This window comes from Dermacentor andersoni, chromosome 1 (assembly GCF_023375885.2).
Source record: "Dermacentor andersoni chromosome 1, qqDerAnde1_hic_scaffold, whole genome shotgun sequence".
Lineage (NCBI taxonomy): Eukaryota > Metazoa > Arthropoda > Arachnida > Ixodida > Ixodidae > Dermacentor > Dermacentor andersoni.
In genome coordinates, this window is record NC_092814.1 from 263,092,410 (window position 1) to 263,115,517 (window position 23,108).

The 23,108-nt window shown below is 49.8% G+C and overlaps 39 non-coding genes and 1 pseudogene across 39 annotated transcripts; all 40 read left to right on the top strand.

The window, feature by feature from the left end:
• The first annotated feature begins 1,040 nt into the window (after positions 1–1,040).
• TRNAS-GCU (transfer RNA serine (anticodon GCU)) lies at positions 1,041–1,122 on the top strand. The gene has a single exon. It is a non-coding gene; the product is annotated as a tRNA-Ser (tRNA).
• A 93-nt stretch (positions 1,123–1,215) lies between these two features.
• TRNAS-GCU (transfer RNA serine (anticodon GCU)) lies at positions 1,216–1,297 on the top strand. The gene has a single exon. It is a non-coding gene; the product is annotated as a tRNA-Ser (tRNA).
• A 93-nt stretch (positions 1,298–1,390) lies between these two features.
• Positions 1,391–1,472, top strand: TRNAS-GCU (transfer RNA serine (anticodon GCU)). Its single transcript has one exon. It is a non-coding gene; the product is annotated as a tRNA-Ser (tRNA).
• Positions 1,473–1,565: 93 nt separating this feature from the next.
• Positions 1,566–1,647, top strand: TRNAS-GCU (transfer RNA serine (anticodon GCU)). The gene has a single exon. It is a non-coding gene; the product is annotated as a tRNA-Ser (tRNA).
• Positions 1,648–1,731: 84 nt separating this feature from the next.
• TRNAS-GCU (transfer RNA serine (anticodon GCU)) lies at positions 1,732–1,813 on the top strand. The gene has a single exon. It is a non-coding gene; the product is annotated as a tRNA-Ser (tRNA).
• A 93-nt stretch (positions 1,814–1,906) lies between these two features.
• TRNAS-GCU (transfer RNA serine (anticodon GCU)) lies at positions 1,907–1,988 on the top strand. The gene has a single exon. It is a non-coding gene; the product is annotated as a tRNA-Ser (tRNA).
• A 93-nt stretch (positions 1,989–2,081) lies between these two features.
• TRNAS-GCU (transfer RNA serine (anticodon GCU)) lies at positions 2,082–2,163 on the top strand. The gene has a single exon. It is a non-coding gene; the product is annotated as a tRNA-Ser (tRNA).
• A 92-nt stretch (positions 2,164–2,255) lies between these two features.
• TRNAS-GCU (transfer RNA serine (anticodon GCU)) lies at positions 2,256–2,337 on the top strand. Its single transcript has one exon. It is a non-coding gene; the product is annotated as a tRNA-Ser (tRNA).
• A 93-nt stretch (positions 2,338–2,430) lies between these two features.
• Positions 2,431–2,512, top strand: TRNAS-GCU (transfer RNA serine (anticodon GCU)). The gene has a single exon. It is a non-coding gene; the product is annotated as a tRNA-Ser (tRNA).
• A 93-nt stretch (positions 2,513–2,605) lies between these two features.
• TRNAS-GCU (transfer RNA serine (anticodon GCU)) lies at positions 2,606–2,687 on the top strand. The gene has a single exon. It is a non-coding gene; the product is annotated as a tRNA-Ser (tRNA).
• An 84-nt stretch (positions 2,688–2,771) lies between these two features.
• On the top strand, positions 2,772–2,853 carry TRNAS-GCU (transfer RNA serine (anticodon GCU)). The gene has a single exon. It is a non-coding gene; the product is annotated as a tRNA-Ser (tRNA).
• Positions 2,854–2,946: 93 nt separating this feature from the next.
• TRNAS-GCU (transfer RNA serine (anticodon GCU)) lies at positions 2,947–3,028 on the top strand. The gene has a single exon. It is a non-coding gene; the product is annotated as a tRNA-Ser (tRNA).
• A 93-nt stretch (positions 3,029–3,121) lies between these two features.
• On the top strand, positions 3,122–3,203 carry TRNAS-GCU (transfer RNA serine (anticodon GCU)). Its single transcript has one exon. It is a non-coding gene; the product is annotated as a tRNA-Ser (tRNA).
• Positions 3,204–3,287: 84 nt separating this feature from the next.
• On the top strand, positions 3,288–3,369 carry TRNAS-GCU (transfer RNA serine (anticodon GCU)). Its single transcript has one exon. It is a non-coding gene; the product is annotated as a tRNA-Ser (tRNA).
• A 93-nt stretch (positions 3,370–3,462) lies between these two features.
• Positions 3,463–3,544, top strand: TRNAS-GCU (transfer RNA serine (anticodon GCU)). Its single transcript has one exon. It is a non-coding gene; the product is annotated as a tRNA-Ser (tRNA).
• A 93-nt stretch (positions 3,545–3,637) lies between these two features.
• On the top strand, positions 3,638–3,719 carry TRNAS-GCU (transfer RNA serine (anticodon GCU)). The gene has a single exon. It is a non-coding gene; the product is annotated as a tRNA-Ser (tRNA).
• Positions 3,720–3,811: 92 nt separating this feature from the next.
• TRNAS-GCU (transfer RNA serine (anticodon GCU)) lies at positions 3,812–3,893 on the top strand. Its single transcript has one exon. It is a non-coding gene; the product is annotated as a tRNA-Ser (tRNA).
• A 93-nt stretch (positions 3,894–3,986) lies between these two features.
• TRNAS-GCU (transfer RNA serine (anticodon GCU)) lies at positions 3,987–4,068 on the top strand. The gene has a single exon. It is a non-coding gene; the product is annotated as a tRNA-Ser (tRNA).
• Positions 4,069–4,152: 84 nt separating this feature from the next.
• On the top strand, positions 4,153–4,234 carry TRNAS-GCU (transfer RNA serine (anticodon GCU)). The gene has a single exon. It is a non-coding gene; the product is annotated as a tRNA-Ser (tRNA).
• Positions 4,235–4,318: 84 nt separating this feature from the next.
• Positions 4,319–4,400, top strand: TRNAS-GCU (transfer RNA serine (anticodon GCU)). Its single transcript has one exon. It is a non-coding gene; the product is annotated as a tRNA-Ser (tRNA).
• A 93-nt stretch (positions 4,401–4,493) lies between these two features.
• Positions 4,494–4,575, top strand: TRNAS-GCU (transfer RNA serine (anticodon GCU)). The gene has a single exon. It is a non-coding gene; the product is annotated as a tRNA-Ser (tRNA).
• Positions 4,576–4,659: 84 nt separating this feature from the next.
• TRNAS-GCU (transfer RNA serine (anticodon GCU)) lies at positions 4,660–4,741 on the top strand. Its single transcript has one exon. It is a non-coding gene; the product is annotated as a tRNA-Ser (tRNA).
• A 93-nt stretch (positions 4,742–4,834) lies between these two features.
• TRNAS-GCU (transfer RNA serine (anticodon GCU)) lies at positions 4,835–4,916 on the top strand. The gene has a single exon. It is a non-coding gene; the product is annotated as a tRNA-Ser (tRNA).
• A 93-nt stretch (positions 4,917–5,009) lies between these two features.
• TRNAS-GCU (transfer RNA serine (anticodon GCU)) lies at positions 5,010–5,091 on the top strand. Its single transcript has one exon. It is a non-coding gene; the product is annotated as a tRNA-Ser (tRNA).
• Positions 5,092–5,183: 92 nt separating this feature from the next.
• On the top strand, positions 5,184–5,265 carry TRNAS-GCU (transfer RNA serine (anticodon GCU)). Its single transcript has one exon. It is a non-coding gene; the product is annotated as a tRNA-Ser (tRNA).
• A 93-nt stretch (positions 5,266–5,358) lies between these two features.
• Positions 5,359–5,440, top strand: TRNAS-GCU (transfer RNA serine (anticodon GCU)). Its single transcript has one exon. It is a non-coding gene; the product is annotated as a tRNA-Ser (tRNA).
• Positions 5,441–5,524: 84 nt separating this feature from the next.
• On the top strand, positions 5,525–5,606 carry TRNAS-GCU (transfer RNA serine (anticodon GCU)). Its single transcript has one exon. It is a non-coding gene; the product is annotated as a tRNA-Ser (tRNA).
• Positions 5,607–5,697: 91 nt separating this feature from the next.
• Positions 5,698–5,779, top strand: TRNAS-GCU (transfer RNA serine (anticodon GCU)). The gene has a single exon. It is a non-coding gene; the product is annotated as a tRNA-Ser (tRNA).
• Positions 5,780–5,872: 93 nt separating this feature from the next.
• On the top strand, positions 5,873–5,954 carry TRNAS-GCU (transfer RNA serine (anticodon GCU)). Its single transcript has one exon. It is a non-coding gene; the product is annotated as a tRNA-Ser (tRNA).
• A 93-nt stretch (positions 5,955–6,047) lies between these two features.
• TRNAS-GCU (transfer RNA serine (anticodon GCU)) lies at positions 6,048–6,129 on the top strand. The gene has a single exon. It is a non-coding gene; the product is annotated as a tRNA-Ser (tRNA).
• A 92-nt stretch (positions 6,130–6,221) lies between these two features.
• On the top strand, positions 6,222–6,303 carry TRNAS-GCU (transfer RNA serine (anticodon GCU)). The gene has a single exon. It is a non-coding gene; the product is annotated as a tRNA-Ser (tRNA).
• A 92-nt stretch (positions 6,304–6,395) lies between these two features.
• Positions 6,396–6,477, top strand: TRNAS-GCU (transfer RNA serine (anticodon GCU)). The gene has a single exon. It is a non-coding gene; the product is annotated as a tRNA-Ser (tRNA).
• Positions 6,478–6,569: 92 nt separating this feature from the next.
• TRNAS-GCU (transfer RNA serine (anticodon GCU)) lies at positions 6,570–6,651 on the top strand. The gene has a single exon. It is a non-coding gene; the product is annotated as a tRNA-Ser (tRNA).
• Positions 6,652–6,744: 93 nt separating this feature from the next.
• TRNAS-GCU (transfer RNA serine (anticodon GCU)) lies at positions 6,745–6,826 on the top strand. Its single transcript has one exon. It is a non-coding gene; the product is annotated as a tRNA-Ser (tRNA).
• Positions 6,827–6,919: 93 nt separating this feature from the next.
• Positions 6,920–7,001, top strand: TRNAS-GCU (transfer RNA serine (anticodon GCU)). Its single transcript has one exon. It is a non-coding gene; the product is annotated as a tRNA-Ser (tRNA).
• An 84-nt stretch (positions 7,002–7,085) lies between these two features.
• Positions 7,086–7,167, top strand: TRNAS-GCU (transfer RNA serine (anticodon GCU)). Its single transcript has one exon. It is a non-coding gene; the product is annotated as a tRNA-Ser (tRNA).
• Positions 7,168–12,149: 4,982 nt separating this feature from the next.
• On the top strand, positions 12,150–12,231 carry TRNAS-GCU (transfer RNA serine (anticodon GCU)). Its single transcript has one exon. It is a non-coding gene; the product is annotated as a tRNA-Ser (tRNA).
• A 93-nt stretch (positions 12,232–12,324) lies between these two features.
• On the top strand, positions 12,325–12,406 carry TRNAS-GCU (transfer RNA serine (anticodon GCU)). The gene has a single exon. It is a non-coding gene; the product is annotated as a tRNA-Ser (tRNA).
• A 1,260-nt stretch (positions 12,407–13,666) lies between these two features.
• Positions 13,667–20,669, top strand: LOC126548293 (uncharacterized; annotated as a pseudogene).
• Positions 19,236–19,317, top strand: TRNAS-GCU (transfer RNA serine (anticodon GCU)). Its single transcript has one exon. It is a non-coding gene; the product is annotated as a tRNA-Ser (tRNA).
• Positions 20,670–23,108: the final 2,439 nt, after the last annotated feature.

Genomic DNA, 23,108 nt, shown 5'->3' on the forward strand with positions numbered 1-23,108 from the left:
AAGCATTGTCTATGACTAGATTGCACGTGCAGCGTTTGCACAGGGTACTGGCAGTGTACGTATGGGGGTCAAAGTGGGAGCGAACCAGTCGAACAAATTTATTTCGATCCGTCAAAACAGGAGGGCTTGGACTGGCACATCTGTTCTTGAAACAGATAGTATTTCGCTTTGCGTTTCTTAGAGACCAAAAAGACCCTTTCCTCATTAATGTGATGCAACTGAGACTAGGTATGGCTTTTCCTGAATTCATTATATATAGTTGTTTAGTTAACAGTGGCCCTATGAGCGGATTTCTGAAAGAAGTGATATAGGCATTTCGGTTTCTGAAGGTACGCTTTTCAATGGAATACCTCAGTCACGTTCCTAAAAAACGTCTGTATAAAGATTTAATTGATGTAGTACTGCCAGTACCGCTGTACAGATCGAAGTTCAGTTTAGGTAGTGAAAGAAATGTGCTGAAAAGGGTAAAACGTATGCCTGTTAGGCCATCGCCAAAGTCTTTCTTTTTTCAACTACATTCCAATACACTACCAGTAAAACCGTGGCTTCAGGAAAGAGGTATTTTTATTCCCTGGTCTTTAGACTGTTTACTATGCCATAAGCAAGAAACAATTGAACACATATTCATAGACTGCTGGGACGCCTTATTTCATTGGGACGTCCTGCAGCGAACTTTAGAGAAAGACTTGCCGATAACACCTTATGGCTTCCGTTTTCTCCCAACGGAAAATGAAGGAGGAGTGCCTTACGACATGTTTATGTTATTAGGGTTGCACAGCCTGTGGCGCACGCGCATGGCCGTTAGACATGCGGATATACATGCTCGAAGTACTCGTGAATATTTTATTGAAAGTGTCAGTTACATAAAAGAAGTCTACGATGCTCAAAATGAAAAACCAGAATGGATTAGATTATTGAACGAGCTTGCTAAACTTGGGCGTTTTTAAAGCCACGTGCACACCAAAGCCTGGTGGCACTTTTATCATTCATAAAGTGTGTATATCTTGTATGTACTATGAAAACAGTAATAAAGAAAAAAAAGCGAGGTGGCCGAGTGGTTAAGGCGATAGACTGCTAATCCATTGGGCTCTGCCCGCGTGGGTTCGAGTCCTACCCTCGTCGAACTTTTTATGCTTTTTGTCCCTGAAAGATACGCAGAGTTGATGGTGCACATATAGGATTGACTGAGATCTTACGAGGGGTACCTGACGTCCGGGCGAGGTGGCCGAGTGGTTAAGGCGATGGGCTGCTAATCCATTGGGCTCTGCCCGCGTGGGGTCGAGTCCCACCCTCGTCGAACTTTTTATGCTTTTTGTCGCTGAGAAATTCGCAGAGTTGATGGCGCACATATAGGATTGACTGAGATCTTACGAGGGGTACCTGACGTCCGGGCGAGGTGGCCGAGTGGTTAAGGCGATGGACTGCTAATCCATTGGGCTCTGCCCGCGTGGGTTCGACTCCCACCCTCGTCGAACTTTTTATGCTTTTTGTCGCTGAAAAATACGCAGAGTTGATGGCGCACATATAGGATTGACTGAGATCTTACGAGGGGTACCTGACGTCCGGGCGAGATGGCCGAGTGGTTAAGGCGATGGACTGCTAATCCATTGGGCTCTGCCCGCGTGGGTTCGAGTCCCGCCCTCGTCGAACTTTTTGTCCCTGAAAGATACGCCGATTTGATGGCGCACATATAGGATTGACTGAGATCTTACGAGGGGTACCTGACGTCCGGGCGAGGTGGCCGAGTGGTTAAGGCGATGGACTGCTAATCCATTGGGCTCTGCCCGCGTGGGTTCGAGTCCCACCCTCGTCGAACTTTTTATGCTTTTTGTCCCTGAAAAATACGCAGAGTTGATGGCGCACATATAGGATTGACTGAGATCTTACGAGGGGTACCTGACGTCCGGGCGAGGTGGCCGAGTGGTTAAGGCGATGGACTGCTAATCCATTGGGTTCTGCCCGCGTGTGTTGGAGTCCCACCCTCGTCGAACGTTTTATGCTTTTTGTCCCTGAAAGATACGCCGAGTTGATGGCGCACATATAGGATTGACTGAGATCTTACGAGGGGTACCTGACGTCCGGGCGAGGTGGCCGAGTGGTTAAGGCGATGGACTGCTAATCCATTGGGCTCTGCCCGCGTGGGTTCGACTCCCACCCTCGTCGAACTTTTTATGCTTTTTTCCCTGAAAAATACTCAGAGTTTATGGCGCACATATAGGATTGACTGAGATCTTACGAGGGGTACCTGACGTCCGGGTGAGGTGGCCGAGTGGTTAAGGCGATCGACTGCTAATCCATTGGTCTCTGCCCGCGTGGGTTCGAGTCCCACCCTCGTCGAACTTTTTATGCTTTTTTTCCCTGAAAAATACGCAGAGTTGATGGCGCACATATAGGATTGACTGAGATCTTACGAGGGGTACCTGACGTCCGGGCGAGGTGGCCGAGTGGTTAAGGCGATGGACTGCTAATCCATTGGGCTCTGCCCGCGTGGGTTCGAGTCCCGCCCTCGTCGAACTTTTTATGCTTTTTGTCGCTGAAAAATACGCAGAGTTGATGGCGCACATATAGGATTGACTGAGATCTTACGAGGGGTACCTGACGTCCGGGCGAGATGGCCGAGTGGTTAAGGCGATGGACTGCTAATCCATTGGGCTCTGCCCGCGTGGGTTCGAGTCCCGCCCTCGTCGAACTTTTTGTCCCTGAAAGATACGCCGATTTGATGGCGCACATATAAGATTGACTGAGATCTTACGAGGGGTACCTGACGTCCGGGCGAGGTGGCCGAGTGGTTAAGGCGATGGGCTGCTAATCCATTGGGCTCTGCCCGCGTGGGGTCGAGTCCCACCCTCGTCGAACTTTTTATGCTTTTTGTCGCTGAGAAATTCGCAGAGTTGATGGCGCACATATAGGATTGACTGAGATCTTACGAGGGGTACCTGACGTCCGGGCGAGGTGGCCGAGTGGTTAAGGCGATGGACTGCTAATCCATTGGGCTCTGCCCGCGTGGGTTCGACTCCCACCCTCGTCGAACTTTTTATGCTTTTTGTCGCTGAAAAATACGCAGAGTTGATGGCGCACATATAGGATTGACTGAGATCTTACGAGGGGTACCTGACGTCCGGGCGAGATGGCCGAGTGGTTAAGGCGATGGACTGCTAATCCATTGGGCTCTGCCCGCGTGGGTTCGAGTCCCGCCCTCGTCGAACTTTTTGTCCCTGAAAGATACGCCGATTTGATGGCGCACATATAGGATTGACTGAGATCTTACGAGGGGTACCTGACGTCCGGGCGAGGTGGCCGAGTGGTTAAGGCGATGGACTGCTAATCCATTGGGCTCTGCCCGCGTGGGTTCGAGTCCCACCCTCGTCGAACTTTTTATGCTTTTTGTCCCTGAAAAATACGCAGAGTTGATGGCGCACATATAGGATTGACTGAGATCTTACGAGGGGTACCTGACGTCCGGGCGAGGTGGCCGAGTGGTTAAGGCGATGGACTGCTAATCCATTGGGTTCTGCCCGCGTGTGTTGGAGTCCCACCCTCGTCGAACGTTTTATGCTTTTTGTCCCTGAAAGATACGCCGAGTTGATGGCGCACATATAGGATTGACTGAGATCTTACGAGGGGTACCTGACGTCCGGGCGAGGTGGCCGAGTGGTTAAGGCGATGGACTGCTAATCCATTGGGCTCTGCCCGCGTGGGTTCGACTCCCACCCTCGTCGAACTTTTTATGCTTTTTTCCCTGAAAAATACTCAGAGTTTATGGCGCACATATAGGATTGACTGAGATCTTACGAGGGGTACCTGACGTCCGGGTGAGGTGGCCGAGTGGTTAAGGCGATCGACTGCTAATCCATTGGTCTCTGCCCTCGTGGGTTCGAGTCCCACCCTCGTCGAACTTTTTATGCTTTTTTTCCCTGAAAAATACGCAGAGTTGATGGCGCACATATAGGATTGACTGAGATCTTACGAGGGGTACCTGACGTCCGTGCGAGGTGGCCGAGTGGTTAAGGCGATGGACTGCTAATCCATTGGGCTCTGCCCGCGTGGGTTCGAGTCCCGCCCTCGTCGAACTTTTTGTCCCTGAAAGATACGCCGATTTGATGGCGCACATATAGGATTGACTGAGATCTTACGAGAGGTACCTGACGTCCGGGCGAGGTGGCCGAGTGGTTAAGGAGATGGACTGCTAATCCATTGGGCTCTGCCCGCGTGGGTTCGAGTCCCGCCCTCGTCGAACTTTTTGTCCCTGAAAGATACGCCGATTTGATGGCGCACATATAGGATTGACTGAGATCTTACGAGGGGTACCTGACGTCCGGGCGAGGTGGCCGAGTGGTTAAGGCGATGGACTGCTAATCCATTGGGTTCTGCCCGCGTGTGTTGGAGTCCCACCCTCGTCGAACGTTTTATGCTTTTTGTCGCTGAAAAATACGCAGAGTTGATGGCGCAAATATAGGATTGACTGAGATCTTACGAGGGGTACCTGACGTCCGGGCGAGGTGGCCGAGTGGTTAAGGCGATGGACTGCTAATCCATTGGGCTCTGCCCGCGTGGGTTCGAGTCCCGCCCTCGTCGAACTTTTTGTCCCTGAAAGATACGCCGATTTGATGGCGCACATATAGGATTGACTGAGATCTTACGAGGGGTACCTGACGTCCGGGCGAGGTGGCCGAGTGGTTAAGGCGATGGACTGCTAATCCATTGGGCTCTGCCCGCGTGGGTTCGAGTCCCACCCTCGTCGAACTTTTTATGCTTTTTGTCCCTGAAAAATACGCAGAGTTGATGGCGCACATATAGGATTGACTGAGATCTTACGAGGGGTACCTGACGTCCGGGCGAGGTGGCCGAGTGGTTAAGGCGATGGACTGCTAATCCATTGGGTTCTGCCCGCGTGTGTTGGAGTCCCACCCTCGTCGAACGTTTTATGCTTTTTGTCCCTGAAAGATACGCCGAGTTGATGGCGCACATATAGGATTGACTGAGATCTTACGAGGGGTACCTGACGTCCGGGCGAGGTGGCCGAGTGGTTAAGGCGATGGACTGCTAATCCATTGGGCTCTGCCCGCGTGGGTTCGACTCCCACCCTCGTCGAACTTTTTATGCTTTTTTCCCTGAAAAATACTCAGAGTTTATGGCGCACATATAGGATTGACTGAGATCTTACGAGGGGTACCTGACGTCCGGGCGAGGTGGCCGAGTGGTTAAGGCGATCGACTGCTAATCCATTGGTCTCTGCCCGCGTGGGTTCGAGTCCCACCCTCGTCGAACTTTTTATGCTTTTTTTCCCTGAAAAATACGCAGAGTTGATGGCGCACATATAGGATTGACTGAGATCTTACGAGGGGTACCTGACGTCCGGGCGACGTGGCCGAGTGGTTAAGGCGATGGACTGCTAATCCATTGGGCTCTGCCCGCGTGGGTTCGAGTCCCGCCCTCGTCGAACTTTTTGTCCCTGAAAGATACGCCGATTTGATGGCGCACATATAGGATTGACTGAGATCTTACGAGAGGTACCTGACGTCCGGGCGAGGTGGCCGAGTGGTTAAGGCGATGGACTGCTAATCCATTGGGCTCTGCCCGCGTGGGTTCGAGTCCCACCCTCGTCGAACTTTTTATGCTTTTTGTCCCTGAAAAATACCCAAGTTGATGCGCACATATAGGATTGACTGAGATCTTACGAGGAGCACCTGACGTCCGGGCGAGGTGGCCGAGTGGTTAAGGCGATAGACTGCTAATCCATTGGGCTCTGCCCGCGTGGGTTCGAGTCCCACCCTCGTCGAACTTTTTATGCTTTTTGTCCCTGAAAAATACGCAGAGTTGATGGCGCACATATAGGATTGACTGAGATCTTACGAGGGGTACCTGACGTCCGGGCGAGGTGGCCGAGTGGTTAAGGCGATGGACTGCTAATCCATTGGGTTCTGCCCGCGTGTGTTGGATTCCCACCCTCGTCGAACGTTTTATGCTTTTTGTCCCTGAAAGATACGCCGAGTTGATGGCGCACATATAGGATTGACTGAGATCTTACGAGGGGTACCTGACGTCCGGGCGAGGTGGCCGAGTGGTTAAGGCGATGGACTGCTAATCCATTGGGCTCTGCCCGCGTGGGTTCGACTCCCACCCTCGTCGAACTTTTTATGCTTTTTTCCCTGAAAAATACTCAGAGTTGATGGCGCACATATAGGATTGACTGAGATCTTACGAGAGGTACCTGACGTCCGGGCGAGGTGGCCGAGTGGTTAAGGCGATGGACTGCTAATCCATTGGGCTCTGCCCGCGTGGGTTCGAGTCCCACCCTCGTCGAACTTTTTATGCTTTTTGTCCCTGAAAAATACGCAAGTTGATGGCGCACATATAGGATTGACTGAGATCTTACGAGAGGTACCTGACGTCCGGGCGAGGTGGCCGAGTGGTTAAGGCGATGGACTGCTAATCCATTGGGCTCTGCCCGCGTGGGTTCGAGTCCCACCCTCGTCGAACTTTTTATGCTTTTTGTCCCTGAAAAATACGCAAGTTGATGGCGCACATATAGGATTGACTGAGATCTTACGAGGGGCACCTGACGTCCGGGCGAGGTGGCCGAGTGGTTAAGGCGATGGACTGCTAATCCATTGGGCTCTGCCCGCGTGGGTTCGAGTCCTACCCTCGTCGAACATTTTATGCTTTTTGTCCCTGAAAGATACGCCGAGTTGATGGCGCACATATAGGATTGACTGAGATCTAACGAGGGGTACCTGACGTCCGGGCGAGGTGGCCGAGTGGTTAAGGCGATGGACTGCTAATCCATTGGGCTCTGCCCGCGTGGGTTCGACTCCCACCCTCGTCGAACTTTTTATGCTTTTTGTCGCTGAAAAATACGCAGAGTTGATGGCGCACATATAGGATTGACTGAGATCTTACGAGGGGTACCTGACGTCCGGGCGAGGTGGCCGAGTGGTTAAGGCGATGGACTGCTAATCCATTGGGCTCTGCCCGCGTGGGTTCGAGTCCCGCCCTCGTCGAACTTTTTGTCCCTGAAAGATACGCCGATTTGATGGCGCACATATAGGATTGACTGAGATCTTACGAGGGGTACCTGACGTCCGGGCGAGGTGGCCGAGTGGTTAAGGCGATGGACTGCTAATCCATTGGGTTCTGCCCGCGTGTGTTGGAGTCCCACCCTCGTCGAACTTTTTATGCTTTTTGTCCCTGAAAGATACGCCGAGTTGATGGCGCACATATAGGATTGACTGAGATCTTACGAGGGGTACCTGACGTCCGGGCGAGGTGGCGGAGACATTCTACTTCCGGCCACCGAGCGTGACGGACGGCGAATCATGAGCTCCAGCGGAGCGGCGATTGCGGCCTTCGGCGGCCGCGGAAACAGGCCTGAAGAAGTTCAAGATAGCGAGTACCAGATTATTTTGCCAACTCTGCCCACCGGACGTGTTGTTTTGAACACGGTTTTTTTGCACGGAGACCCACGAGTGCGACCGTTTAGAGTCGAAGATTTCCGAGACGCGCTGACCAAGACCGGTACGCTGCCTGACGTGGTGGCTTTGGGGGCGTACCAAATCAACCACGTCTGGGCGGTGACTTTAGGCAGTGCGGAAGCAATGAAGCGGCTTCTCGCCTTGAAGGAGCTGAACGTCAAGGGGCGCCGGTGCCTTGTCCTGGACCCAGAGGACCAACAGGTGAAGCTTCGACTCCACTGGATGCTTCATGGCGTGGCCGACGACGACATTCGGACGGCGCGTACGGCGTTTGGGAAGGTCACTGAAGTGACCCGTGAGCGCTGGCGTGTTCAAGGCGTCCACGAAAAGGGTTCAACCACGAGAACCGTGCTCCTAAAGATGAAGCCTGGTATGAAGATCGAGGACCTGCCGCATCAGATAAGAGTTGCAGGAGAGCTGGCCCTCGTAGTCGTGCCCGGACGGCCGATGCAGTGCTTGCGCTGCCGCGGCACGGGCCACGTACGGCGAGAATGCAAGATACCAAGGTGTTCGAAATGTAGACGCTTCGGCCACGGTGAGGAGGAGTGCGTACGGACGTACGCAGTTGCTACAGGAACTGCGATGGCAGTAGATTCGGCGGACCACATCATGGACGTTGACGAAGCGGAAGCAGCTGCAAAAGGAGCCGGGCAATGCGAGAAGCCTGCAGTGAATGCAAAGACTTCGGTGACCGAGGAAGAAGTAAAAGAAACGATAACCAAAGAAAGCAAAGAAACGGCAACGATACGCTGCGAAGGAAAAGAAGACGGGGGGGGGGGGGGGGGGGCGACTGGTGCCGAGGGAGCACCAGAGCCGGACGTGTCTGAACCAGGGAACAGCAAGGAGCCCCTCGACAAGAGCGGCGGCCGAGCGTTGAGTGTCACCGGCACAGCGAAACGCACGCACACCGAACGCGGCAACGAAAAGGACCAGGCGGCGGCCGCTAGCAGCGAGGAGCCACCGACAAAAACGACACAAGGGAGACGACCACTCTTCAAAACAAAGCCAAATGTAAGGACGGAAATGAGAGTCGCCGAAAAGCAGGCGTTGCAGCTAGGCCTACGTGGCCAAAAAGGTGACCCCGGCACCAACAAAAGCGTCTAGCGACGTGCTGGACGCGAAAGGTAAGCACCATGCTCTCGGCCTCTTATCACCGCAGCAAAATGGCTTCCGTTCTCACGCTTAATGTTGCCAGTCTAAATGTACGAGGCTTAGCCACAAAGAAAAAGCAGAGTCATGTGCTGCGCCTTCTAACTGACCAAGATATCGATATGCTTGGTCTACAAGAAACAAAGGTCGAAGGGGAAGAAGAGACTGAGAGCATGGTGCAGCGTTTCACGTCTAGGTTTTACGCCATTGTCACTCACGCAGTTGGTACTTCTGCCGGGTGTGTCATGTTTGTCAAAAAACTGCTTGGTCTAGTTATTCAGTCGCATGTTTCACTTCCTTCAGGACGAGGGCTTGTCTGCGATTTCGTTTTTTGTGCTACTGAATGGCGCGCTGTCTGTATATATGCACCCACCGCAGTTGACGAGAGGACTGTCTTTTTGAATTTATTAAGCAACACCTGAACACGGAAAGGCAGCTCATTCTGCTGGGTGACTTCAATTGTGTTCTGAGCGCCGATGACAAAACTAGTACGCGTACTTTCAGGGATAGTAGTACTGCCGTTCTTATTCGATTAATTGATGAATTTGCTTTAGAGGACGTGGGAGAATGCCTGGTGAGCAGGTGTCCAGTTAAGTACACTCATTTCCAAGGTACCAGCCACGCCCGACTCGACAGCATTTACGTGACTGCATGTTTGGTCCCAAAGTGTCATGGCTATGACGTAGTGCCCGCGCCCTTCTCGGATCACTGCATGGTTCAATGTTTTATTGGTGCAAAAAAGCGAAGCAGCTGTTTTCAGTGGGATCTTTGGAAGTTAAACAACAAACTGCTCAATGATCAAGAATTCGCTAAGGGAGCGGAGGAAGAAATTAGTAAAGTCACTGGAGGGGGAATACATGAATTGGGCCACGAATGGGAACTGTGCAAGCAGCAGATCAAAATAAAAGGAATTGAAAGGGCGAGCTGCATACGGTACCAAGAAAAACTTAATGAAACGCAGTTAAAGTCTATGCTAGAAAAATTATTAGCTCTGGAGTGCAAGGCACCGGGATTATACATGGAGGACGTTAGGAAAATAAAACAAAAACTAGAAATTAATGAAGACGAACGCTATCGTGGAGCGCTTGTGCGCGCGAGAGTTGAACATCTAGCCGTGGCGGAGACGCCCACAAAACGGGCGCTAGGGATGGAAAAAGCGCACGCAAGAAGGAACCATGTCACTGAGGTACAATGGGCGGGTCGCACCGCAACAGATAATAGAGAAATCGGGCAAGCTTTCTTTGAGTATTACCAGGCATTGTTCGATTTGCGTAATGTCGACCTGGACCGGTTTAAAGAATCGTATCTGCGGGCGATGCCACGACTAGACGAGGAACAAAAAGCAAGACTGGACACGGCCATTAGCGAGCAGGAAGTAGAGCGTGCAATAGATAATTTAAACCCTGGTAAATCGCCTGGGCCTGATGGCTTGAGTGCAGCGTTCTACAAAACTTTCAAGCAACAGCTAGCTCCATTGCTGACTGCGGTATTCAATGAGGCATATGAAATAAATGTTTTACCAGTGTCGTTTGGAACGTCACACACTGTACTTATTCCGAAAACCGACAAAGCAGATAAACTTAAGCAGGTATCGTCATACAGACCTATCGCTCTGACAAACGTAGACTACAAAATCTACATGAAGGTTCTTGCTAGCAGATTACAGAGTGTAATGGGCGAAATAGTTGGCCCCCATCAAACGTGTGGGATCAAAGGCCGTTCCATCGTTTACAACATTCACAAGGCGAGGTGTGTACTCGAATGCTGTGACGCCACATATGCACGGGTCGCACTACTACAATTAGATTTGGAAAAGGCATTTGATTGTGTGCCACATTGTATTTTGTTTTGCATCCTGGACTACTTCAATATAGGTTCGGTCATCCGGGAGGGAGTGAGCTTGGCGTACCGAAACTGCACTACGAGGCTACTTGTTAATAAGTTGCTGGGGGCCCCCATAAACGTACGACGGTCGGTGCGCCAAGGTTGCCCCCTCAGCCCTCTGTTGTTTGATATATATATTGAGGCACTGTGTCTGAACATAATACAAAGCGATGAAATTCATGGATTTAGACTACAAGCAACCGAAGTGAAATTGCTTGCGTATGCAGACGATGTTGCAGTTCTTTGTAGGGACAAGGAAAGTGTTAGTAAAACAGTTGAAAGGGTGCAGTGCTTCAGTGAGCTAACCGGAAGTCGGGTGAATTGGGATAAGTGCCTGGGATTTTGGCACGGAGAATGGCCTTCAACCCCAGTCACTTTTGCCAACGTGGCTTGGGTAACAAGGCCACCGAAGTACTTGGGGGTGCCGCTGCAATTTTATAGAGACACTGATCCGTACTGGCGAGCGCAGCTGCAAGAGACGCGAGAAAAAGCGGACAAATGGATAAGCGCTCATCTATCTGTCTTCGCAAGAGCTACGGTGTGCAATCTTTTTTTTATTAGTAAGTTGTGGTATGCAATGCAAGTGTTACATTGTTCCCGAGTAAACGTGCAGAAGCTGCACCGTGTATTTGCTGTCTTTGTTTGGGCGTCCACATGGGAGGGGTGCAGCCGCACGAACTTGTTTCGGCAGGTGAAGGCCGGTGGTTTAGGACTGGGACATTTGTTTGTGTGACAGATTGTAAACAGGTTTTTATTTTTCCGTGATGTTAGAGACCCATTCCTGCGCACAGTGTGTCAACAAAGACTCGGGGAAGTTTTGCCTGAGTATGTTGTTACAACGCAATGTATTTCAAGAAGCGTTTGTGGTTTCTTTAGAGAAATTGTTCAGAGTGTCAAATTTCTAAGTGTACGTTTTTCGATGCAGTATTTGAGTAGCGTTAAAAGGAAAACATTGTATAGGGATGTTTGTGACGCGCTGTTACTAGTGCCCTTGTACAGGACCATACACTCTGGAGGCCCAGGTGGCAATGTTTTAAAGAGTTAAAAAAATGCAGGTGTCGCCGGGAGCCAAATATTTCTTTTTCAAGTTACACACTGGAACTTTAACTGTTAAGTCCTTTCTAGAGGAAAGGGGTTTATTTCTACCGTGGGGTTCCCACTGCCTTATATGCAAGCAGCTTGAGACAATCGACCACGTTTTTCTTCATTGCTGGCAAGGGGTATTTTTCTGGGACGTGCTCCAAAGAACCATTAAAAAGGAATTACCGCTAGACTCTCACGGGATCCGGTACCTTCCAACCGACAATGAGGATGGCGTCCCCTTCGACCAGATTATGCTGATGGGCCTCCACAGTATATGGCGCTCCCGAATGGCTGGCTATTTTTGTGATCCAGACGCGCGACCAACACGTATGTATTTTCGCGAAGGCGTACACAGATTCCTGGAGACTTTGAAAGCGCAAACAGATGTTCCTGAGTGGCTGTCAAAGCTGGAGCCTTTGGTAGAGCTCCGGGAATTTTAAAGATGACAACGCCAGGCCTCCGTGGCAGTTAGGCCACTCGTGCCTTCTGGCGCACTATACATTTTGTGTACTTTTGTCGTGTACTGTGTCGAAGACCGGCAATAAAGAAAAAAAAAAAAAGGGCGAGGTGGCCGAGTGGTTAAGGCGATGGACTGCTAATCCATTGGGCTCTGCCCGCGTGGGTTCGAGTCCCACCCTCGTCGAACTTTTTATCCTTTTTGTCCCTGAAAGATACGCAGAGTTGATGGCGCACATATAGGATTGACTGAGATCTTACGAGGGGTACCTGACATCCGGGCGAGGTGGCCGAGTGGTTAAGGCGATGGACTGCTAATCCATTGGGCTCTGCCCGCGTGGGTTCGAGTCCCACTCTCGTCGAACTTTTTATGCTTTTTGTCCCTGAAAAATACGCTGAGTTGATGGCGCACATATAGGATTGACAGAGATTTTACGAGGGGTACCTGACGTCCGGGCGAGGTATGGCATATAAAAACTCTACTACTAAGCTTATCATTAACAAAAAGCTTAGCGAAGGAATCCCAGTAAGGTCTAGTGGGCGCCAAGGATGCCCAGCCTCAAGCCTGCTATTCGCCATATATCTTGAACCGTTCCGTTCAAAAATTCTGAACAACAAAACAATATGCGGCTATCGCTTCTTAACGCACGAAATTAAAATCCTCTCATACGCAGACGACATCGCAATCTTTTGCCGAACTCAAAAAAGCATCGAAAGTGCCATTAAGGAAGCAAAAACATTTTGCAGCCTAACTGGAAGCGCCATTAGTTGGCAAAAATGCCTAGGATTCTGGCACGGTGAATGGAACGAGAGGCCGACACAATTCGAAGGTATAAGGTTTACTGATACGCCGGGCAAATACCTTGGCATTCCTTTGGAACACTATCGCGGAAACAAAGACCAATGGGCGGGTGAAATTGATCGGGTTAAATCCCAAACAACAAAATGGGGCGGACGCGATTTCTCAATCTTTACACGTGCAACTGTGTCTAATATGTTCATCGTAACAAAAGTTTTCTATATGATGCAAGTGCTTTGCATGGCAAGGATGTCTGTACAAAAGTTACACAGACTGTTCGCTGTTTTTATCTGGGGGTCGAACTGGGAGCGTACTAGTCGTCTGAACTTATTTCAGTTGGTTAAAAACGGAGGGCTAGGCTTATCGCATTTATTTCTTAAACAAGTTGTTACACGGTTCTTTTTCTTGAGGCAACAGAACGATGCTTTCCTGCAGAGTATTTGTCAAGTGTTTTTGAGCCAGGCATTACCCGAATACATAGTGTCATTGTATTCTACTAATCATGTTCCATTGAAAGGGTTTATGAAAGACGTCGTTGATGCTTTTCGTTTTTTGAAAAGCCACTTTTCGACTGAATATCTCTCGGCTGTAACAAAGAAGAAATTGTACAGAGACTTGCTTGATGTGATGTGTCCTGTGCCGATCTATCGTTCCTTTATGTGCTAGGACGAGAACGTGAATGTTTTGAGTCGCGTTAAAAAGATGCCTGTGAGAGCGTCGACCAAGACGTTTTTCTTCTTTCTTCACACCGGCACGCTCCCTGTAAAACCCTGGCTTAAAGAAAAAGGTATTTTTGTACCTTGGAGTACTGACTGTACAATATGCAATAAGCCCGAAACCATCGAGCACGTATTTTTAGACTGTTCAGATTCTGTTTTTCTGTGGGACATTTTACACAGGACACTCAAAAAGCAACTTCCACTTACACCTCACGGGATTCGATTTCTCCCGTTTGATCAGACAGGGGACGTGCCGTGTGATCTGTTGATGTTGTTGAAAATGCACAGTCTATGGAAGACGCGAATGGCTGTAAGACACGAGAATGTTAAATCACAACCGTCAAAAGTGTACTTCAGAGACGCTATTATGTACGTCCGCGACATCTACAGGTCACTTGCCGATCCTCCAGAATGGCTACCTGTGTTTGATCAGTTGCTAACCCAAGAGCCGTACTAACCTAACAACACGAGACAAAGTACGAGTCTCGTTTTTAATACAACCTAAGTGTATCTATGTTGAATTCCAACAAGAATTCCTGTCTATTGTACGAGGAGAAATCCGGCAATAAAGAAAAAAAAAAAAAAAACGTCCGGGCGAGGTGGCCGAGTGAGAATCCACTTCCGTCTGTCGAAGAGAGCGGACGTGGTCATCATGAGCTCCGATGGCGCGGTGTTTGCGGCAATGAATAGCCGCGGTAACAGGAATGTGACGCCTGCTGAACGTGAAGATTATGAGGTCATCTTGCCTACATTGCCTACAGGTCGTACAGTTTTGAATACCATATTTTTACATGCCGATATTCGGGCCAGGCCTTATCGAGTTGAAGACTTCAGGGATACGTTGGACCGTCTGGCATTGCTCCCTGAGGTGCTAGCCTTGGGGGCGTACCAGATGAGTCACGTATGGGCCGGCACCTTCAAGAATGCGGATGGCGTGAAGAAGGCTCTGACCATCGGTGAAATGAAGGTGAAAGGGTCGCCGCTGTGTTGTAGTTGACCCGGCGAACCAAGCCCTGCGCCTGAAGTTGCACTGGCTGCTTTTCAATGTTCCCGATGAAGATGTGCGTGCTGCACTAGCCATGTTCGGGACGGTAACAGATGTGAAAGAAAAGTGGCGTGTGAATGGCATCCACGAGAAAAGTACGACGACGCGGACGGTGAGCATTAAGCTCCATCCAGGCGTCAAGGTTGACGACCTCCCACACCAGCTTCGTGTTGGTGGGGAGCTGGCGCTGCTAATTGCGCCAGGAAGAGCACCAGTGTGTTTGCGCTGTCACACCGTGGGACATATACGACGCGACTGCCGTGTCCCTCGATGTGCTCGGTGCCGTCGTTTTGGGCACGACGAGAGTTCGTGTGTGAAGACGTACGCAAGTGTAACAGGACCAGTTGGAAAAACTGACGCATCAGAGCTCGTCATGGACGAAGCCGACGCGGAAGAAGCTGCAGGAACGTCGAGTCAAGTGACTCAAAAGGAGATACGACCAGCAGACACGCCCTCGTATCCGCAAGAAAATGAACAGCAAGGAGAGCATAGCCTTGTAGAAAAGCCCGACGTGAGGGAAGTGCCTGAAAAGACAAGTGTCGGCGCAGAACACGGTGAACCTTCAAAGGATCCAGCGAGCCAACACACGGAAAGCATGGACGTCACGGTACAATCCACCGGAGGCGCAGTTAGCAAACGAGGACGCGAAGCCACAACGGACGAGGCGGACAGACAAGACGTCGTTGGATCTGTGGAACCACCAACGAAAACGGTGGTGACTCGACGCGCGTCATTGAAACCCAAGCCCAACGTTCCACCAGACAGAAAAGCGGTGTTGAAACCGTCAACGTGGCCGCGAGCTTTGACGCTCTGCGGTTCCTTAGGGACTACGTCGACGCACATCAACTATTGAATAAGGACAATGATTGGAGCCTTTTGCCGCGCAACCCAAGCCGAAGGTCGGGGATGGCAGGCATCGGGAATCGGTTTGCTTCTTGGAAATGAGCTGCGGGCTTTCTGGTGTGCCTGCGCTCACGAGGTATGCACCATGGCGTATATGCAATTTTAATATATGGCGAGAAATCTCAGCACAGCACTAAAAATTGCGACTATCAATGATCGAGGCTTAAATGCTAGAAAGAAACAATATCAGCTAAATCGCCTTTTCTTGGAGAACGACTTGGACGTAGTAGCCGTACAAGAGACGAAAATAGATAGCGAGGAACAAACTGACCGCATGGTGCTGCCTTTCCGAGGAAGGTACGATGTTTGTGTTTCTCATGCTTTCGGCACGTCAGGCGGATGTGCCATTTATTAGAAACAATTTAGGAATAGTTGTTGAGACCGTGCTTGTGTGCCAAAGTGGTAGATTTGTTTTAGTGGATTTTTTTATGTCCGAGTCTTGCTGGCGAATAATCTGCCTATATGCGCCGAACGCCGAAAATGAACGTGACGTGTTTTTTGAACGGCTCGAGCAGTACCTGATGTGTGAAAGACAAATAATTATGCTTGGAGATTTTAATTGTGTTTGCTTAGTAGCTGATCGAGTGAAAAATGTCCCACTAAGGCATAAGAGTGCCTCACGCTTGATTGCAATGGTGCAAGATCATAATCTAGAAGATATAGGAAATATATTAACTAATGGGACGCAGCCAGTCTTGACACACTAGCAGCGTGCGAGCCACGCGAGACTGGATAGGGTATACGTTTCTTTGCATTTAGTAGCGGCGTGCCATAGTTATGCCGTTACACATGTGTCATTCAGCGACCATTGTTTGGTGTCGGTCACAATTGGGACGCATAAAGAGGCCTCGCGCTTTAATTGGAAAATGTGGCTATTTAATGACAAGCTGCTACATAATGAATCATTTGTAGAGTGCGTAAAGGAAAAGTTCGAACAGCTATTGGCGAAACATGATGACGTGATACAACGGTGGGAGCTTTTTAAAGAAGAAATAAAGATTTGTGCAATAGAAAAAGCGAGTGTAATAAAATACGAAGAAAGGAAAAAGGAGAAAGAAATACAACGAGAATTGGATTTTATGTACAGAGTGGAAGCCGATAAGCCTGGTACATTCACAAAGCAGATCAATGAACTTAAAAGCCAACTGGAGCTTATCGACGAAGATAAGTACAGAGGAGCGGCTATCCGAGCAAGAGCTGAAAAGCTGTGGCTCGGCGAAACGCCCACAAAGCGAGCCTTTGCAGATGAAAAGGCTTACGCTAGGCAAAACGTAATACGGAAAATAAGATATAAGAATGAAGTCACTGACGAGCAAGCAAAAATAGAGAGAGCGTTTTTAGAGCACTATAGCGAATTATTTCGAAGAAGTTGCGATGTTCCGGAAGAGTTCGAACGAGAGTTCCTTGCTAGCATGACAAAACTAGATGATGTTGACCGCGAATGTCTGGAAGAACCGATCAGCTCGAGGGAAGTCTCCTGGACCTGACGGGTTGGGAGCGGCCTTCTATAAGGCCTTCAAAAAAGATGTGAGTCTAATTTTGCATCAGGTAATTGCTGAAGCATATAAACGAAAATATGCACCCCCGTCCTTTGGCCGGTCGCATATAGTGCTCATTCCCAAAACGGAAGACCCAGGGAAATTGCTGTCAGTAGGGTCTTACCGCCCAATAGGATTGACTAACGTTGATTATAAAATATTTACTAAAATCTTGGCAAAGAGGTTACAGCGAGTTATAACACGAATTGTAGGACCACATCAGACATGCGGAATCAAAGGTAGATCAATCTACACAAATATTCATGTTGCACGAACCATTCTAGAATGTTGCGATGCGTGGGGCGAGCATGTAGCAATGCTGCAGCTTGACCTACAAAAAGCGTTTGATCGTGTATCCCACAATATCCTTTTCGCAGTTCTTGATTATGTAAATGTTGGTTTGCTGTTTTTAGATGGAGTTAGGATGTGTTATGCTAACTGTACCGCTAATCTTATAATAAATAAGGAGGTAGGTGAGAGCTTTCACGTACGCTCAAGTGTGCGCCAGGGGTGCCCCTTAAGTCCTTTATTATTTGCGTTTTACCTTGAGCCATTCTGCAGAAAAATTATTCATAACAACAGTATTATAGGTTTTCGTTTGCAGTCAGCGGAAGTAAAACTGCTAACATATGCGGATGATATTGCTTTGTTCTGTAGCGATAAGGAAAGTGTCGGGACCGCGGTAACGGATGTCTTATCGTTCTGTAAAATGACGGGTAGCGTCATAAACTTTGATAAGTGCCTGGAAATATGGCATGGAACATGGGAAAACAGCCCACCTATTTTTGTGAATGTGAAGTGGACCGTTGCGCCGACAAAGTATCTTGGGGTGCCGCTTGAGCACTACAAGGAGACTGCGAGACTCTGGGAAGACGAAACAAAGAAAGTGCAAGAAAAAACAGTTAAATGGGGTGGCCGTAGTCTTTTAATGTTTGCCCGCGCGACGGTCTGTAATTTATTCGCCCTTGCAAAAGTGTGCTATGTATTGCAAGCATTGTCTATGACTAGATTGCACGTGCAACGTTTGCAGTGTTCGTATGGGGGTCGAAGTGGGAGCGAACCAGTCGAACAAATTTATTTCGATCCGTCAAAACAGGAGGGCTTGGACTGGCAGATCTGTTCTTGAAACAAATAGTATTTCGTTTTGCGTTTCTTAGAGACCAAAAAGACCCTTTCCTCATTAATGTGATGCAACTGAGACTAGGTACGGCTCTTCCTGAATTCATTATATCTAGTTGTGTAGCTAACAGTGGCCCTATGAGCGGATTTCTCAAAGAAGTGATATGGGCATTTCGGTTTCTCAAGGTACGCTTTTCAATGGAATACCTCAGTCACGTTCCTAAAAAACGTCTGTATAAAGATTTAATTGATGTAGTACTGCCAGTACCGCTGTACGGATCGATGTTCAGTTTAGGTACTGAAAGAAATGTGCTGAAAAGGGTAAAACGTATGCCTGTCAGGCCATCGGGAAAGTCTTTCTTTTTTCAACTACATTCCAATACACTACCAGTAAAACCGTGGCTTCAGGAAAGAGGTATTTTTATTCCCTGGTCATTAGACTGTTTACTATGCCATAAGCAAGAAACAATTGAACACATATTCATAGACTGCTGGGACGCCTTATTTCACTGGGACGTCCTGCAGCGAGCTTTAGAGAAAGACTTGCCGATAACACCCTATGGCTTCCGTTTTCTCCCAACGGAAAATGAAGGAGGAGTGCCTTACGACATGTTTATGTTATTAGGGTTGCACAGCCTGTGGCGCACGCGCATGGCCGTTAGACATGCGGATATACATGCTCGAAGTACTCGTGAATATTTTATTGAAAGTGTCAGTTACATAAAAGAAGTCTACGATGCTCAAAATGAAAAACCAGAATGGATTAGATTATTGAACGAGCTTGCTAAACTTGGGCGTTTTTAAAGCCACGTGCACACCAAAGACTGGTGGCACTTTTACCATTTGTAAAGTGTGTATATTTTGTATGCACTATGAAAACGAAAAAAAAAAAGAAGCGAGGTGGCCGAGTGGGTAAGGCGATGGACTGCTAATCCATTGGGCTCTGCCCGCGTGGGTTCGACGTCATCCTCGTCGAACTTTTTATGCTTTTTGTCCCTGAAAAATACGCCGAGTTGATAGCGCACATATAGGATTGACAGAGATCTTACGAGAGGTGCTTGACGTACGGGCGAGGTGGCCGAGTGGTTAAGGCGATGGACTGCTAATCCATTGGGCTCTGCCCGCGTGGGTTCGAGTCCCACCCTCGTCGAACTTTTTATGCTTTTGCCCCTGAAAAATACGCTGAGTCGATGGCGCAGATGTAGGATTGAGTAAAATCTTACGAGGGGTACTGACGTCCGGGCGAGGTGGCCGAGTGTCATTCCACTTCCGACCACCGTTGTGTGCGGATGTGCGGACGTGGGTAACATGGGCTCCCAAGGAGCGGATTCAGCGGCCCTTTCAAGCCGCGGAAACAGGTCTTTTGCTTCAGTCGACCAGGATTACCAAGTTGTATTGCCTCAACTGCCAACAGCTCAGGTTGTTACGGATACCATTTTTCTTCATGCGGATTTACGAGCGCGCCCATACCGAGTGGAAGATTTTCGCGATGCCTTGGAAAATCTTGGAGCACTTCCGGACGTTATCGCTTTGGGGGCGTGCAGGATGAATCACGTTTGGGCCGTGACATTCAAGAGCGCTGAAGCAACGAAGAAAATGTTGTCAAAAGGGGAATTCCGAGTGAAGAGTCGCCGGTGCCTGGTAGTTAACCCCAACGACCAAGGCTTACGAATGAAACTGCACTGGCTTCTTTACGAGGTCAGTGACGATGAAGTGCGTGCGGCCTTGGCTCCGTATGGAAAGGTTACGGAAGTAGCGAAGGAAAAATGGCGCGTACGTGGTATCACGGAAAGAGCATCGAAAACCCGCCTAGTGGCCATGAAACTTGGAGCCGGAGTCACTATCGACGACCTGCCCCACCAGTTGCGTGTAGGAAGCAAACTCGGCCTAGTTGTTGTGCCGAACAGAGCACCATTATGCCTCCTTTGCAACACCACTGGCCACATTCGACGTGACTGCCGTGTGCCTCGCTGTTCCCAGTGTATGCGCTTCGGCCACACGGACCTAGACTGCGTGATCACATATGCGAGCATTACCAGAAAAGCAACTAAGGACGCGGATGCAGAGCTCATGATGGATGAAGCAGACGCCGAAGAAGCCGCTGGTGGGCAAAAGCAGGCCGACACAAAGAGCGTAAATCAAAAAGTTGCCCCTACCGACGCGTGGAAAGGTGTTTTTGCTGATAACACCACACCCCAGACAAACGGAGCCCCTGTGACGGGGGAAACACAAGAGGTGGACAAAGTCAAACCCGTAGAAGCAGCGTTGGGTGCGGAAGCAGAAGCGGACGCACAGCCAATGGAACTTGAGCCAGGTGCTTCTACCAAGAGACCGCGCGACGATGCAGGCAGCGAAATGGGCAAGCCCAGTGCAAGTAGCGGAGAAGAACCGCCCACCAAGACAGTCGTGAAGACCGGCCTTCAATCGGGCAGACGACCGAGCTTCAAACCGAAACCCAGCCTCCCTCCGGACCGGAAACCTGAGGGAAATAAGCCCTCGTAACAACGAGGGTCAACGCATAGAGCAGCGATCCCACCACTTACGAACGTCGTGGTGGATCGTCGTCGTCGTGCTAAACACCGTGTTTTTGCACGGCGACGTGCGAGCTAGACCCTACAAAGTAGAAGATTTCCGGGACGCTCTTGGCCCAACAGGATTGCTGCCGGAAGTGCTTGCCCTCGGGGCCTACCAGATTAACCACATCTGGGCGGTGACTATGAACACCGCGGACGCCACGAAAAGGATGCTGGAAGTCAAGGAGCTGAAGGGAAAGGGGCGGCGCTGCATCGTGGTCGACCCTCAGGATCAGCAGGTGCGGCTGCGTCTTCATTGGTTAATACATAATGTGGCCGATGAAGATGTAAGAACGGCATTGGCGGCTTTCGGTAAAGCCGTACAAGTCACCCGAGAGCGATGGCGCGTTCAGGGTATCAACGACAAGGGGACGACTACCCGGTCCGTCTTGCTCAAGCTCAACAGCGGCGTGAAGGTGGAAGATCTCCCGCACCAAATTAGGGTCGCCGGTGAGCTGGCCCTAGTCGTCGTTCCTGGCAGGCCAATGCAGTGCTTGCGCTGTCAAGGCACTGGTCATGTACGACGAGACTGCAAGGTTCCCCGGTGCTCGCAATGCCGTCGGTTTGGACACGGCGAGGACCAGTGCGTACGTACATACGCCTCTATGACTGGGCCAGCCGAAGGCAATGACACAGCAAGGTTGGTAATGGACGCGGCCGAGGCCGAAGACGCGGCGAAAGGGGCAGGAGACCAGGCAACCCCATGTGCTGTAGGCGGTGTGCTTGCACCTGATGCGGGCGCGGGGACACCACCGGACAAGGAAAACTCTACGGAAGGTGTGGCAAAAAAGCCAGCAGAAGAGACCCAGGAAGAAAGCAAGAGCAGCCTAACGGAAGCGAGCGAGCAAATGAAGACAGCTGAGGACCAGTCGGCGCAGAACGACCCTATGAGCAGCAATGTCGGAGCCTCGGTCAAACGACCTCTTGAGAAGGCTGCAGACAGCAGCGCAGCGAACCAAGGAAGTGGGGAAGACGGGCCGCCTTCGAAGACGCCAACGGGCAGGCGCAGCAGCTACAAGCCACGACCGAACACCGCTAACGCAGACAAGAAGTCCGAGAAGAAGCCGCCACCGCTCTCCAGTGGTACCGGTCCACCGGGCGGCTCCGGGGGCGTCTAGCTGTGTGCTAGGCGCTAAAGGTAAACACCATGCTCCGGGCCAAATCTTTTCACTAGACCTATAATCATGGCTCCCAACCCGTCGCTTAGATTGGCCACGCTAAACGTTCGAGGTCTGGCCGCCAAGCGAAAGCAGAGGCAAGTGTGTAGGCTGCTGGTGGACTATGACCTTGACGTGTTAGCCGTGCAAGAGACAAAAGTAGATGGTGATGAAGAGACCCGCAGCATGGTGCAGCGGTTTACGCCACGGTACTACGCGGTAGTGAGCCACGCCTTAGGGACGTCGGCGGGCTGCGTGCTGTTTGTTAGAAAATTACCCGGTATAACGGTGCAAGGTTTTTATTCATGTTCATCTGGTAGATTAGTTTTCTGTGATTTTGCTTTGCATGGAATTGAATGGCGGGTGGTATGTATTTATGCACCAAATGCGTTGGAGGAACGGGCTTTGTTTTTTCCATGTTAAAAGAGTATATATCTTCTGAAAAGCAGATGGTGCTGTTAGGTGATTTTAATTGTGTTCTCAATGCCCGAGATCGGTCTAATAGAGGATTAAGGAGCGATAAATGTAGGGATGTTTTGAACGAGATAATTACTGAATGCGAATTAGCGGATGTGGCGGAATGTATGATAGGGACGCGAGATGTGCGTTTCACGCACTTTCAAGGAAACAGCCATGCGCGCTTAGATCGCATTTACTTGTCGCTTCAAGCAATACCAATGTGTAATAGTTACAGTGTATATCCAATTTCCTTCACTGATCATTGTGTGGTTATATGTGACTTAGGAAGGAAGAAAAAAGGCGACAGCTTCTCTTGGGAGCTGTGGAAAATGAATTCAAACTTAACTACTGACGAAAGTTTCGGAGAATATGTATCGGACTGCATCAAAAAAATTCTAATCAGCGGCGAGGGTGAATTAAAAGATCGATGGGAAGTGTTTAAACAGTGCATTAAAATGAAAGCCATCGATCTTTCCGTCGCAATAATGCATGAAACAAAAAAGAAAGAGAAGGAACTGCGAATAATCTTGGAAAAGCTGACAGAACTGGAGTGCCAAGAACCGGGAACATACAAAAGCGACATACGGAATATTAAACAGAAACTTGAACTGCATGATGAGGAACGCTATCGTGGAGCGATAGTTCGTGCTCGAGCCGAATCCTTTGCGATAGGGGAGGCGCCCACAAAAAGGGCGCTCGGACTGGAAAAATCGCACGCTCGACGTAATCATATTGACGTGATCGAGATGGGT